At 36.8% G+C, this 14,234-nt stretch overlaps 1 non-coding gene across 1 annotated transcript; it reads left to right on the top strand.

Moving 5' to 3' along the window:
- Positions 1-13,712: 13,712 nt before the first annotated feature.
- On the top strand, positions 13,713-13,819 carry LOC116134369. The gene has a single exon (XR_004128726.1). It is a non-coding gene; the product is annotated as a small nucleolar RNA R71 (small nucleolar RNA).
- The last annotated feature ends 415 nt before the right edge of the window (positions 13,820-14,234 follow it).

Here is a 14,234-nt window from a genome sequence, read left to right on the forward strand (position 1 = left end):
CACCAAAAAATTAGATTAGATCTCACAGTTTTATTGATTCTGAGGTCTCCGTTTCCTTCGACCAAGTTATGAAAGTTTAGCCGCTCATGGCCATAATCAAAACTCAAAGGAAAAGAAAAATTCCAGAAGAGAGAGAGAGAGAGGCGTGTGTGATATATCCCAATCTGACCTCTCTTTCAAAATATCTAATTCGAATTCAAATTCGAATTCTACTCAATCTCCTCAAATATTCTAATATCCTAAAGTAACATTTATCCTAATCTGATTAATTAGAAATAAAATAATAAAGTCCTAAAATAAAATAGGAAAGTGGTGTTTTCCAGCTGTAATTTGCGTGCAATAGGTCTTTAAAACTTCCTGTAAAAATCTGCCTATTTGAATTGCATGACAAGGCGGAATGTTCTAGAACGTCAGCAGTGCAGGTGCGTCAACTTGGAGCCCAATTACAACCTTGATGCAGCGAGTATCTTGATAATCATATTTTATACTATGATTTTTCATTGAATTTCGATAGGATTTAGGAGACTTTTCATTCAATTTGGGCCATAATTGCTACCTAATTCTATTAATTTGTCTTTGTAGGCCTAAACGATGATTTTTAGCATAAATGACAGTTTTGAGCGTAAATTGTGTAACTTGAGCTTGGAACATCAGAATGACCTGAATTTAGAAGCTTTGGAAAGCTAAGAAGAAGAGCTACAGCTTTCATGTTTTGGGTGTTTCCTAATTCTGACTGGACAAGGGTGAAAACGTGGCTTGAAGTCGTGAAAAGTACACTGGGAACTGAAGAAAAACGTCTTGGGACGTGCTTTGGTATTTCTGCCATAACTTGAGCTATAGACCTCAGATTGTGCTGATTCTTGAACGACCAGAAAGATAATTTAAATGGATACAATTCATATGTTTAAAACTTTTCCAGATTCAGATTCTTTCATGCTCAAATTTGGCCCGAAAGTCTTTGCTGTGGCGAGGAAAAAGCTTCGCCGTGGCGAAAAACTGCAGCAGATGTAAAAAATAAAACGACACATTTTGGCTTGCTAGGGCTTCGTCCTTAAGAGAGAGAGGTATAAATTAGAGCGAACAGGAAAGAAAAGGGTCTTGGTTCGTCATTTGGGAGGCAGCTCATGGAAGGAGAAGGTTATTGAAGATTTGGGCTTCAAATTAGAGAAGATTTCTCCATCTTTTGCTTGTTTTTCAATGATAAATCTTGATTCAGTTTGTTTTTGTAATTTTATTTCATTTTTAAGTATGAACTAGTTGTTTAGCTAGGGTTTGATGTAATCTTGATACAATGATTCAAATTTATATGAATTGATTTACTTTGAGTTTTAATTTCATGATTGAGTGTTTATCTCTTTGCTTAATGACTTTTGGATGCTTGATCACCATTCAAATGTGTGTTGTTCATAATGAGACTGAGAAGTGATTTGTGATTGTGCCTCTTGGGATAAATACCATAGATTAGCAAACGCTAGAGATAGGTTTAGCGATCTATGAAATCTAGATAGAATTCCATAAAGCTTAAAAGACTTTGAACTATTAATCTTCATTTTGTTGGGTGTAGAAGCTTAATAGGGATAAGTAGGGAAATGTAGCCTGAGAAGGTATATTTTACAACTTAGGGAATTCGATTTTCAATCAAGGAATTAGAACTTGGGTAATAGATTCTATGATTTGGGTTAGCGTATCTAGGTGAAATCAACACCCTAGCATTTTTTAGCATTGTTTAATTAGTTAAGTTGTTGGGTTTTGCTTTAATTTCATTTTCATTCATTTATATTTTGTTAATTTGTATTTAGTTGTTAATTTTCCATCAATCCAATTTATCGTTGCTTCAATTAGGACTTAAACTAGGGAAATCGGTACTTAGTAACACTATCCTCGTGGGAACAATACTTACTCATCACTTTTATTACTTTGTGCGACTAGTATACTTGCTATTTTTGCATGTTGTAGTTCAACGCTTCATATCTCTCCAAACTCAAAACATAAAAGTTGTAGATCACTTTCTTAGGGTTCCACAGAATTTTGAATCATCTCAATCGGAGCCCGGATGAGAGAGTTATGCCCAGATTACAAAGTGATGTCAAAACTGTCTCAATTCACCTAATTAGTTCTGTTTTGCATTTAACGCCTCCATTTGCATCCTAAATCAAAATAGAATAATAATGAGTAAATTTAGGCAAAAAATAAGTATAAAAGACTAGACATTAAGGGGGTAAATATGACATTTTGCATTCTCATCACGAGGGTATCAAGTGTTTCAAATCTTGATAGTGAGAACCCTATGAGCACATATGGTGGCCATTCTAGAAATGTCCGTAGTCCCAGGATTATCCTGAAGTAAGGGCACAGATAATACGGTAAGGCTATCATAGTGTTGAAGGACCCTGTCGAAAGGCAGTGACTGATCTCACTTGTCAAGGTTATTTGGTGACAACCTGGTGCAACACATGGGTGCTTGTTGTAGGCAAGTTCACTGGACTGACCCACTCGAGGATTCCATATGGATGGTAACCCCAGTGTCTATGGAACAAATCCTCTAACGAATGGTGGTGCATGTGATCTTTAAACATGAGATCATCAAAGCGCCTTGTGCACCAATTGGTGTAGTTTGACACTAGCCTAACGCAGTTCTACTCAAAGCTATTAATACGGTGGTGATTGGATGCATATAGAAGTGTATCAAGACTATGGTAGATAGACAGAGGATTCATCACTCCCGGGTACGGGAGAAGTTATCTCATGGTGATATTCAGTAAATGGCAATGACACTAAAACTGTGGCCACAATGGGATTGAGTTGTTGCTCTATCCAGTTTATAATACATGTCATTAGTCCAGTAACTGAATACATAATATCGAGAGTAACGGAAGGTTGAAACTGTTTCTATGCCTCAGTTTCGTTGAGATAACGGATGATGAAAGGATCGAATTGTACGGTAACCATATCGTTGACAGGTAGCTGCTTCACTGAATCCAAATCTAACGGGTGGCCATGATGCCTTGCTAGGTTCCAATCTTGGTATGTGTGCAGTGAGACGATTAATTGGTGTTAATCGCAATAGTACACACTACCGGTATGATGAGGAGCCTATGGTTTACACACATATAAGATAATTTAAGAGCCAGTTTAGAAGAAGGGCATTTTCGTCTTTTTTAGGTGAAAGGGTATTTTGGTAATTTCACAGTGCAATTAAATTTGCTGAGGTTGTAGCCTTTATTTAATTTGATATTAAAATTAAATAAGTGAAATTACGTTTAAATATGTGTTCGCATATATTTAAATAAATTATCATTATTGTTAAATGTTAATATATATTATAAATATATATTAATTGAATGTTATTGAGATAATGATAAATTAAAATTAAAATTAAAAATATCTTAAAGGGGATGTTTGGATACAAGGGGTGTTTGGGTTGGAGCCCAAGCCCATTCCATGATAGAATAGGGTATAGTGTGCACTATATAAGTGCACACTTCGTGAAATGTTTTAATTTTTTTTTTTTTCCACTCATTCAATCAATTGAAAGAAAAATTCTAGCCGCTTTAAACATTCTTCACGCTAGTTTGCCTTTTAGGTTGAAATCAAATTACTTTGATTTTTCTTCTTGGATCTTAAAGGCTAAAGAGAATCTAGCAAATCCCTCTCTAGTTTCTTGAGGTTATCTTCATGTGGACTACATCAGTTCGATCCTACACTTGGGTCGGTAGTGAAATACGTTTAGAGACACGCTAGAGGAGCCTCCAAACGTGCGTATGATTTCTTAAACTCTAAACTGAAAATCTGCAGATTCTTATTTATTGTATAAACTGTAAATTTGTACCCTGATCCTGGTTCTAAGGAACGATCCATGTCGTAAATATTTTTGTTTTCTGCTGTGTAACTGGATCATTTACTAACAAGATCCTTGCACTAAGAAGTGAGTTTTAATTTTCAAAGTGTTGAATTTTGATGATTTGTGTTCATAGGATTGAAGAGAAAGAGAGTTGCATCAAAGAAGAGTATTAAAGTGTTGGATTGCTCACATCTAAGGTAAGTAAATCCTACCCTAGTTATGATTGAAGCAATATTGTGTAGAGAATTTCCTCTATGCATATATGTGTTTTATATGAAGAATTGTTGATGGATTTGAGGTTGTATGATGGTTAGAACTTATCCATGAGAAGTCGTGTTTGTGTATTTGATGTTTGATGAGAGTTTGGATGAATTATGGAAGAATTGGAGTAGAAATTATGGAGTGTGCAATTTGGACAGGTTTGGCATTAATCTTGGAAGATTTTGTTCCAAATTTTGGTGGCTTAGAAAAGAAGTAGAAGTGTAGGCAATTTAGAGCTTAGATGTGCACATAAGTTGTTTGATGAAATGTCAAGGAGAAGTGCATGTATGAGTATGGTTACGTGTTATTTTGAGATGAGCTAGTTGATGGTAGCGAATGACATGTTTGCATTCCATATTGCATTATTGCATCTAAACATGTGAATTTAGAAAGAATTATAAGCATGAACCCATCTACATGCATACATACTCATAAGAGCATGAAAAAGCATTAAAGAACATTAAAGAGTAAATAGAAAGAAATGAGAATATTAAAGAAATTCAAGTCTGAATTTTTATTTAAAAAACTGTAAAAAGATAAAAGAAGAGAAGGTTGTTGTGATGGGGAACCCGTGAGTGACATAGCCCAGCATGCACACCGCCTTTAGTGAGTAGCCTCAGAATTCAGAAAGAAGAATTGTACAGTCCGTTAGAAGTGCATGTGGATGAGGATTGTACCCAGAATTAGAGAATACACTCACACGGCCAGGGTTCCAAATCCATGCCTCAACCGAGTCCGATTGGCAAGAAAAAAAGAAGGGTAGCATAGCAGGTTTACTTACTGAGCAATTAGTGCTCACCCCGTTGTTTTCAATGTTTTTGCAGGCAGTAGGTGAGACGCAGTCTCATGGAACGTCAAGAAGCGGGAGGGTTTGGCGACATTGTCAAGTTACTATTTTGTGACTTTATTATATTATGTAAAGATTTGTATATAAAGAAAATTTAATTATGGGCCCATTATTTCATACTCATCTATATTTTTATATTTTTCTTATAATATTGTTTATTTTCTGAGCATACTAGCTAGAAAGAAAGTATTACAGATTCATAATCCATAGATGAATCAAAAGTATTAAGGTCACTAAAACATGTATTTACATGCCATAAAATGTTAGAGATGCATATAGATAGGATGGAAAATGCGTAAGCATATCCTAGTATACTGGTTGAGGAAAGATGAATATATGTTTTAGATGCTAAATAATGCGTAAGCAGGCCTCTCGATGATATGAGCTCTAGATGAATTTGAGGCTCGATGAGAGGAAAAATGAATATATGCTTTAGATGCTAATTAACACGTAAGCATATCTTTGTATTTTGGTTGAGGAAAGATGCATATATGCTTTAGATGCTAAATAACGTGTAAGCACGCCTCCTGATGATATGAGCTCTAGATGAATTTGAGGCTAGATGAAAGGAAAGATAAATATATGCTTTAGATGCTAAATAACACATAAGCATGCCTCCTGATGATATGAGCTCTAGATGAATTTGAGGTTAGATGATATGAAGTGCTTAAGACACCAAGAAAAGCTGATCGGCTAGACGTTAAATGATTCATATGCATTTAGTTGCATTACATGAGTTATGATGTTATTTACATCATGAGATGATTTGAACTCATGTTGGATGATATTTAGATGTTATGTCATGACATGTGATGTGTGTGCACTATGTTTACATACTTATTTGTATGTGTACACTTGATGTTTTATATGACCATGGGGAAGATGATGAAAAGTATATGAGTTAGTAAAGAAAAGGAACCATACTTAGATGCAAAAGAGGTGTGGTATGTGAATGAATGTGTTTGAATGAATGTCAAATAACATAATTGGTATTAAATGGATCATTCCTTACTAAGTGATTAGCTCTCATCCTTTCATAGTTGAATGTTTTACAGGTAAAAAAGCGAAGGATGTTTGAGACAGCAACGCTATGCATGAGGGGAGATAATTTATTGTCATCCTGACTTTTTATCTTGATGTAAATAATGTAAATGACAAATGTTTTTGGAACACCTTTTTAAAGCTTCCACCATATGAATGAAAATGGCATTAATATGTTTTGATTGATTGATGCCCAAATGAATTCAAGTTTTTATTTTTGAAGGTACAAATTTTGATCCTATGGTACATCTTATAGTAATGTTTTGGACATTATCATTATCCTTGCATAGGTTTTCTAAATACAACTCGTTCCCCAGACATGAATTCTCTAGATTCTCAGTAAGGGATATTCAGAGGTACCTGACTGGGGAGGGGTTTTACATATCACTTCACTCTCTATTTTGGGTCGATTTGGCATTTTAACTTCACAACTCATTACTCTGGGGACTGAGTATGTATGGGCTTCTCGCGCGTATTGCTTGCATGAATGCCTGGAGCTTTCTGCAATATCAAGTCCCCCATAAATCATACCCACCAACACATCATTGTTCAGCTAGGTTCATTGGATCTGATTTCTCTGTTTGCTTGGCTTGTCATGAGCTTGGTCCTCTCTAACAAATTCTTTCAAATAACTTCTTCTGATCAGGTCTTCGATGGTGTCTTTCAGAGCCCAGTACTCATTAGTGTTATGCTTGATGTCTCGGTGGAACCTGTAATACTTTTGGAGATCTCTTCTACCCGGTGCCCCCTTGTCAGGTGAGTGTATTCTGCATATTGTAGGAAAGGTTGTCTTTCCCCATAGAATTTTGTTCTCTGCTTTTTTGGGAACCTATTTTGGTCCCTATCACCCCGATCTTGGCCTCTTCTTTTATTTACTAGGCGATCTTATAGCCTATTAGGTGCTTTTCTTGGTGAGTTGCCAGCCAAGGCCGCTAGCAGACTTTCAATTCGCTGATGTTTGGTGGCCATTTGGTAGAACTTGGCTAGGCTTACATGATCCTCACTCTGGAGCTCTTTCCATAATTTTGTCTATGGCCTTATTCCTACTATAAGCAAAGTGCAGATTGATTCCTTAAGTGCATCCGCGACCTTTGCCTCTTCATTTTGGAACCTTGTTAAATAAGAGGTCAGAGTTTCGTCCCTTTCTTGAAGAACATTGCTTAGATAATTGAGTAGCATTGCGAACTATCTTCTCGCTTGAAACTGTTGCAAATATAGCAAGGAGAATTGTTGCCACAATTGAATTGAGTTCGCTTTTAGCCTCTTTTAACACCTTTTGGCATCCCCTACCAGGGTTACTGCAAAGCAACGACACTTCACCAAATCCGAGCCAAGTGTAGCTCCATCGGGTCGTTAAAATTGTCTAGGTGGTCTCGTGGATCCCCCTTGTCATCGAACTTATTCTCAGGTGCCCTAAAACCTTGGGGGAGTTGCGCTTGTTATACTTCCTCTGTAAATGGGGAACTCACTATTTCTTTCGTTGCATTATTTTGGCGGGCTTTTAAATTTTTGAGCATTCTTTGTATCCAATCTAGATCTTTATTGTGAGGAGTATTCTGGCTACGAGCTCTGTTCAGTCTTACCTCAAGTATGTGAGTTCGGAGATTAGTTGCTTGTGACGCTACCCTATCATGTACATTAGTGGGCGAGGTGGAGTCATGATGACTGGGATAATAGGTGTTGTCATGCTTCTCGGTCTGTTGTTCATGACACTAGTTAAAACTGGAATGTCGGTTGTTGCAAGATTGGTGCACATGGCTGATCTTACAGGCTTGCGAGGTCACCTTTGGCGTGGGTTAAAATCGACACGCTAGTGTTGGATATGTTGTCGATTAGGACGAGCAATCCTCTGGTGACCATTATCTTCGTCTTCCCCTATGGGCTGCTTGCCTGGTCACCTCTTGGGGTTAACTTGTCTTCGGGACTCAAGCTTGTGAGCAGAAGGTGCCTTGTGACGTTAGGGGTGACGGTCGCTCCTTGGTGCTGACAAACTAGATTGGTCGCCTGTAGAGTTATTCTTCTTTATCGGAGTGACATATGTGAAGCGTGGCTGATCAAGGTCCTAGTTGGCAGGCTGCTTGTTTCTTAACTCAACCACGTTTTGTTGTACTGCTTGTGTGACCATCGTCCTTATCATCTCTATCAACTAGCCATTCTCTGGATTAGACGTCCCTACCCCCAGTTGATTTATGACCTGGTATGTTGGTGATATTGGTGGTCGGCGAGCAGTAGTGTCTTGATACACCTCCTAGGGGGCAACTTCCACACTGTCGTGATTTTCAGTGGTAATTTTGGATCTTGTACAAACCGTTGGGAATTTCAGGTGATCAGTTGTCACTGAAATTGTTTGCTTCTTGCCGAAATTGAGAAAAGTATGCGGAGGCCCCTCATTCTTGCGCCAAAATGTTGAAGCAAAATTTACACCAACCAGAGTGATCCAATTGACCTTGGTGGAATGGGAACCGATGTGTGCATGATTAATTGAAATCAACAATGTAATGAATATAAATGCGTTAGAACAAAGAACAACAAATGATTTTTAAAGTGGTTTGGTAATTTGGTACTTAAGCCTACGTCTATGATAATCCTAGGATTATACTATTTTTCTATACTTTTACATAGGATTTTGGATACTTCTTAAGTCGTTTTGTGCCTGAATTGCAACTTAAATTCATATATTTTACGTTTTAGGCCAAAACATGCAGTTGGAGCAAAACCAAGAGAAAATTGAGTTTCTAGACCCAGAATAAAGAGAAATTTAGGAATCGGGGAAATTCTGATGCGGAGTGGAAGCACTATGAAGCTTGTTCCTATCGGGGATCATGAAGATCAAATATTCAAGCGAAGAAGCAAGTGGAGGGTAGTTTCATAATTTTAGAAAAGATGAGTAAAGTTCGTCGTGTCGAAGATAATTCTCTACCGCGGCAACCTAGCCTCGGGTCAAATGGTTCAATGAGATTTCACGACAAAAGCTGCAATTCTTCTGTTTATTAAAACGTTGCATTTTAAATGTATTACATTAGAATCCTAGGGTTTTGGCCGACTATTTAAGAGAGCCTTAGCTCATTTTTGAGGGAGTTCAGATTTTGAGAGAAGAAGAGGAAGAAATTGGAGGTTGGAGCAATTTTGGGTCTTTATTTAGGGAAGATTTCATTCTCTTCTTACTGTTTTTAGTATGTTGAATTCTTGACTTACAGTCCATTATCCGAATTTCTTTAATTTAAATATGAAATAATCCACTTTTGGGTTAGGGTTTGACCTAACTTTGATTACAGTGGTTTAATCTATTTTAGATGTTGTTTTTATGTTCTATTGCATTGGATTTTGTATTTATTCTTGTTCCTAATGAAATTGAATATGAGTTTTCCATATTTCAATTAAATGTTGAGCATGACGAGACCGAGAAGTTGGCGTGCTGTCGTAGGCACCCAGAATTAAAACCCTGAAGAATACACGTAGTTGTGTGAGTAGGGATCGTTCCCACGAAGAGTGTCTAGCCGAGTTTAATGTTACGTGAACAAGGCTGGGGGGTTTTGAGTAAAACAAAAATAATTTTAGGAAAAACAATTCAAATTAAACTATCGAAATCAATCAAATAACGAAACTTGGTCTAGGTCAACATCCACCATCGGAATCTTACAACTGATCATCGATACAAAAATAAAGCAATTCATACCCTGAACATTCACAGTTGGATCTATTTTCCTATCTCTCCTTAGTTGTAATTAATTAAGAAACAAGCGATCTAATTAACCTTACTACTAAACAACCCTAGACAAGCTCTAAAGATTTAATCTAGTGGCAGCCTTAAGACCTAGAGAGATCGATGAAGCTAAACAACACAAACTCAAGCGGTTGCATTTAATTTAGTCGAGTGTTCTTCTTAAGAATTACTAATTCCTGACGCAGCAAATTATTAACCCTAATTGCTTCACAAGTTAGAGGAATCAAACAATTACGGATTTGATATCTAACTTAGCAGTAGATTACAACAATTAACAAACTAGTAGGCCTCTTAGTAATTAAACACAACAATCATGAAAATATGCATGGAAGAACATTCAATACTCAAACATAAATTGAACACTTAAAGTAAAAAACCAGATTGATCTCACAGTTTATTGATTCCGAGGTCTTGTTTCCTTCGACCAAGTTATAAAACTTAACCACTCATGGCCATCACTAAAATTCCAAGGAAAAACGAAAATCCACCAGCAGATAGAAGAGAGAGGCGTGTGTGATATGTGTAATCCCTAATCTGATCTCCCTTTAAAAATATCTAATTCGAATTCTAATTCTACTCAACCTAAATCTCCTAAAAATATTCTAAAATCCCAAAATAACCTTTATTTATCCTAATCTGAGTAATTGAAAATAAAATAAAGTCTTAATACAAAATAGGAAAATGGTGTTTCCAGCTGTAATTTGCGTGCAACAGGTCTTCAAAACTTCTTGTAATAATTTGCCTACTTGAATTGCATGACAAGGCAGAATGTTCCAGAACGTCAGCAGTGCAGGTGTGTCAACTTTAAGCCTGATTACAACCCTGATTCAGTGAGTATCTCTCAAAACTCAAAACATAAAAGTTGTAGATCTCTTTCTTAGGGTTCCAAATCATTTTGAATCATCTCAATCGGAGCTCGGATGGAAGAGTTATGTCCAGATTACGAAACAATGTCGAAACTGTCTGAATTCACTTAATTAGTTCCGTTTTGCAATTAACGCCTCCATTTGCATCCTGAATCAAAATAGAATAATAATGAGTATATTTAGGCAGCAAATAAGTATAAAATACTAGACATTAAGGGGGGGTAAATATGACATTTTGCATTCTCATCAAATTCCCCTACACTTAGCTTTTGCACGTCCTCGGGCAAACTAATTCAAACAAACACTACACTCAAGTCATATCAAGAACACCATCATGATGCATAAGCAACAATATTTAATCCATGTATATTCATACCTAACTTAGTCAGCAACAAAATAAAATAAAGTAGAGTTAATGACATTCATCTCTCTTCGTCATTTTCTACAATTACTCTCAATCAGTCACTGCAAACAAGGAAACTAATCACAACCAATTCATGTACAACTCACCTCTCAACTTGTTCCTCAACTGTTTCTCTTTACTACTACAAACTGGGTAGCAAACTACGGATTTCTTTTTTCTTTTTTTTTTTTCTGTTTGAAAAAGATTGAGTGCATTTTATGCTCCATCTCATTTCATGGTTGTGTTTATGAGTGAGTGAGTTTTATGCTCCACCTCGACTCACCACATACCTTTCTTTTCTTTTTTCTATTTGCTTAAACCCAAATTTAGGACTAGCTTAAGAGAAACAATTGTTTTTTTTTTTTTTTTCTTTTAAGGGTTGTTATACACTCCTCAATCATGCTTCGTCACCAAGTTCACACAACTTCTCAAGACATATTGTTTCAAAACTACAAAGATTCAAATCTAATTAACTCTATTTTATGAAATGTTGCTAACATCCTAAGTAAAGGAATATGCTCAATAACAAAGTCAAGTTACTATTTCATGCATCACTAGACGTTCAAAGACATGACTTAAAGCATAAACCTTCTTAAAAACAAAAAACTATTTGTTTTTTTTTTTTTTTTTAAAAACACAACCTAATCCCCTCCCCCACACTTAAAATTGACAATGTCCCCAATGTAAGATGAAATGCAAAGAAAAGGAAAAAATAACCAAAATTTAAAATGCGAGAATAAGAAAACAAAACTCCCCTTGGGTTGCCTCGCAAGCAGCGCCTTTGTTTATTGTCGTTGACTCGACTCAAGCCTTTTCTTCTTGCGATGCACTGAGTTTACTAGAGATGATCACTGATAACGTTCCTCCGTCTCCAAGGAACACGTTCTTGAGGTAACTAGGGAAAGGCTTCAAATCTGGAATGGGTGATTGCAAAACAGAGGGTAAGGTTACCTGACTGTTGCTATGACTTTGGAGAATTGTTCAACGCTGCAACAGTTTCCTGCAAATTAGTACTCAAAGCTAACTCCTCATTCTCTTCCTCAAGATGCTTACTAATGGCAACTCCCAATCCATCTTTTCCATCAAATTCAAAAACTTCCTATGCTAAAGAATCAATCACATCAATAGAATAAACAAGATTATCATCATCATCATCAGGATATTTCATGACATCATAAATATTAAACTTGACTGTTTCACCATCAAATTCCATGGTAAGTATGCCACTATGAACATCTATCTTAGTCTTGGATGTTTTTAAGAAAGGTCTTCCTAACAAAATAGGAGCAGTTTGATCACTATTTTCCATATCAAGCACATAGAAATCAGTAGGGAAAACTAAGTCATTAACTTGTACCAGAATATCCTCAACTACATCCTTAGGATAGGCACTAGATGTATCAGCTAATTGAATCACAACACCAGTTTTATTCAAAGGTCCAAGTTTCAAAGAAGCATATATAGAATATGACATGACATTAATAGAAGCTCCTAAATCTATCATGGCCTTCTCAAACCTAGTGTTACCTATCGTACAAGGGATAGTAAACATACCTGGATCTTTGCACTTCACTTGAAATTTTCTCTGAATCACTACAGAAACATTTTCTCCTACTCTCACCTTTTCACACCCCTGAAGTTTCTGTTTCCTCTTAATTGTACATAGTTTTTTCAAGAATTTAGCGTAACGAGGTACTTGTTTAATAGCATCTAAAAGTGGGATATTTACCTCGCATCTACAAAAACTCTCATATAAATCTCTGTATTGCTCATCTTTTCTAGATTCTGCTAAAGCTTGAGGAAAAGATGGTACCGATTTATAATCGGACAGAGGTGGAAACTTACTCTTAGGAACACCATCGTCGTTGGGAACATTCTTGTCTACAACTACGTTTTTCTCCTTCTCTTCCTTCGATGATGCAGGGGTTGCCTTTACTGGAATCTCAACCTCTTTACCACTTTTTAAGATGATCGCACTTACATTTTCTCTTGGATTTACCACCGTTTGAGAGGGTAATTTCCCCGAAATTTGTGCCTCCAACTTACTTATTGTGGTTGCCATCTAGCCTATCTGATTCTCCAAACTTTGAACATTGGCCCTTATCTCCTGTTGAAATTGCAAAGTATTAGTAGCAAGAGACTTAACAATATCTTCTAAAGACATACCAGAATTAGAAGTTTGTTCTGGTAGTTGTCTAGGGGGGTATGGCTGCTTAAACTGCTAGTAATTTGGGCAGTTTTGAGGGTGGGGTTGATTCACTTGTTGATTCCCATAGCCAAGATTGGGGTGATCCCCCCATCCCGGGTTATATGTGCTCAAATAGGGATCATACTTCCTTTGCGGTTGTCCAAGAAAACCACCTGTTGCATTCACTTGCTCAACAGGCTCCTCTTGAAGAGTTGGGCACATATTAGTTGGATGCCCTACTACCGAACAAATTCCACAAGCCTTCATTGTTTGCATGTTACCTACAGCCATTTGACGAACAAGAGAAGTTAGACTCGAGATTTGTTGTTCAAGGGAAGAAATATTTACCTCATTATCACGCCTAGATAGAAGGTCAAGCCTATTCCCAAACTGTTGAGAATTGGCTGCCATATTTGCAATCAAGTTTCTCGCGGCCTCAAGAGTCTTATCCATCAAAGCTCCTCCACTTGCAACATCAATCATGCACCTATCAGTGTATGTAAGGCCCTCATAGAAGTACTGGATAAGTAGCTGCTCACTAATTTGATGATGGGGGCAGCTTGCAAAAAATTTCTTAAAACGTTTCCAATATTCATGTAGAGACTCTCCACTTTGTTGCCTTATACCACAAATTTCTTTCCGAATGTTTGCCGCCCTTGAAGCTGGGAAATATTTCTCCAGAAACAACCTCTTCATCTTGTTCCATGTGGTAATACTCCCAGAGGGTAGATAATAGAGCCAATCCTTAGCTGAATCCTTCAAAGAAAATGGAAAGGCTCTGATGGGAATGCAAAATGTCATATTTAACCCCCTTAATGTTTAGTCTTTTATATGTATTTGTTTCCTAATTGTACTCATTATTACTTTATTTTGGTTTAGGAAGCAAATGGAGGTGTTAATTGAAAAACGGAATTAATTAGGGGAATTCGGACAGTTTCGCCACTGCTTCGTATTCTGGGCATAATTCTCTCATCCGAGCTCCGATTGAGATGATTCAAAGTTCTGTGGAACGCTAAGAAAGAGATCTACAACTTTCATGTTTTGAGTTTTTAGAGATACTGAC

This window comes from Pistacia vera, unplaced genomic scaffold (genome assembly GCF_008641045.1).
Source record: "Pistacia vera cultivar Batoury unplaced genomic scaffold, PisVer_v2 Contig286, whole genome shotgun sequence".
Lineage (NCBI taxonomy): Eukaryota > Viridiplantae > Streptophyta > Magnoliopsida > Sapindales > Anacardiaceae > Pistacia > Pistacia vera.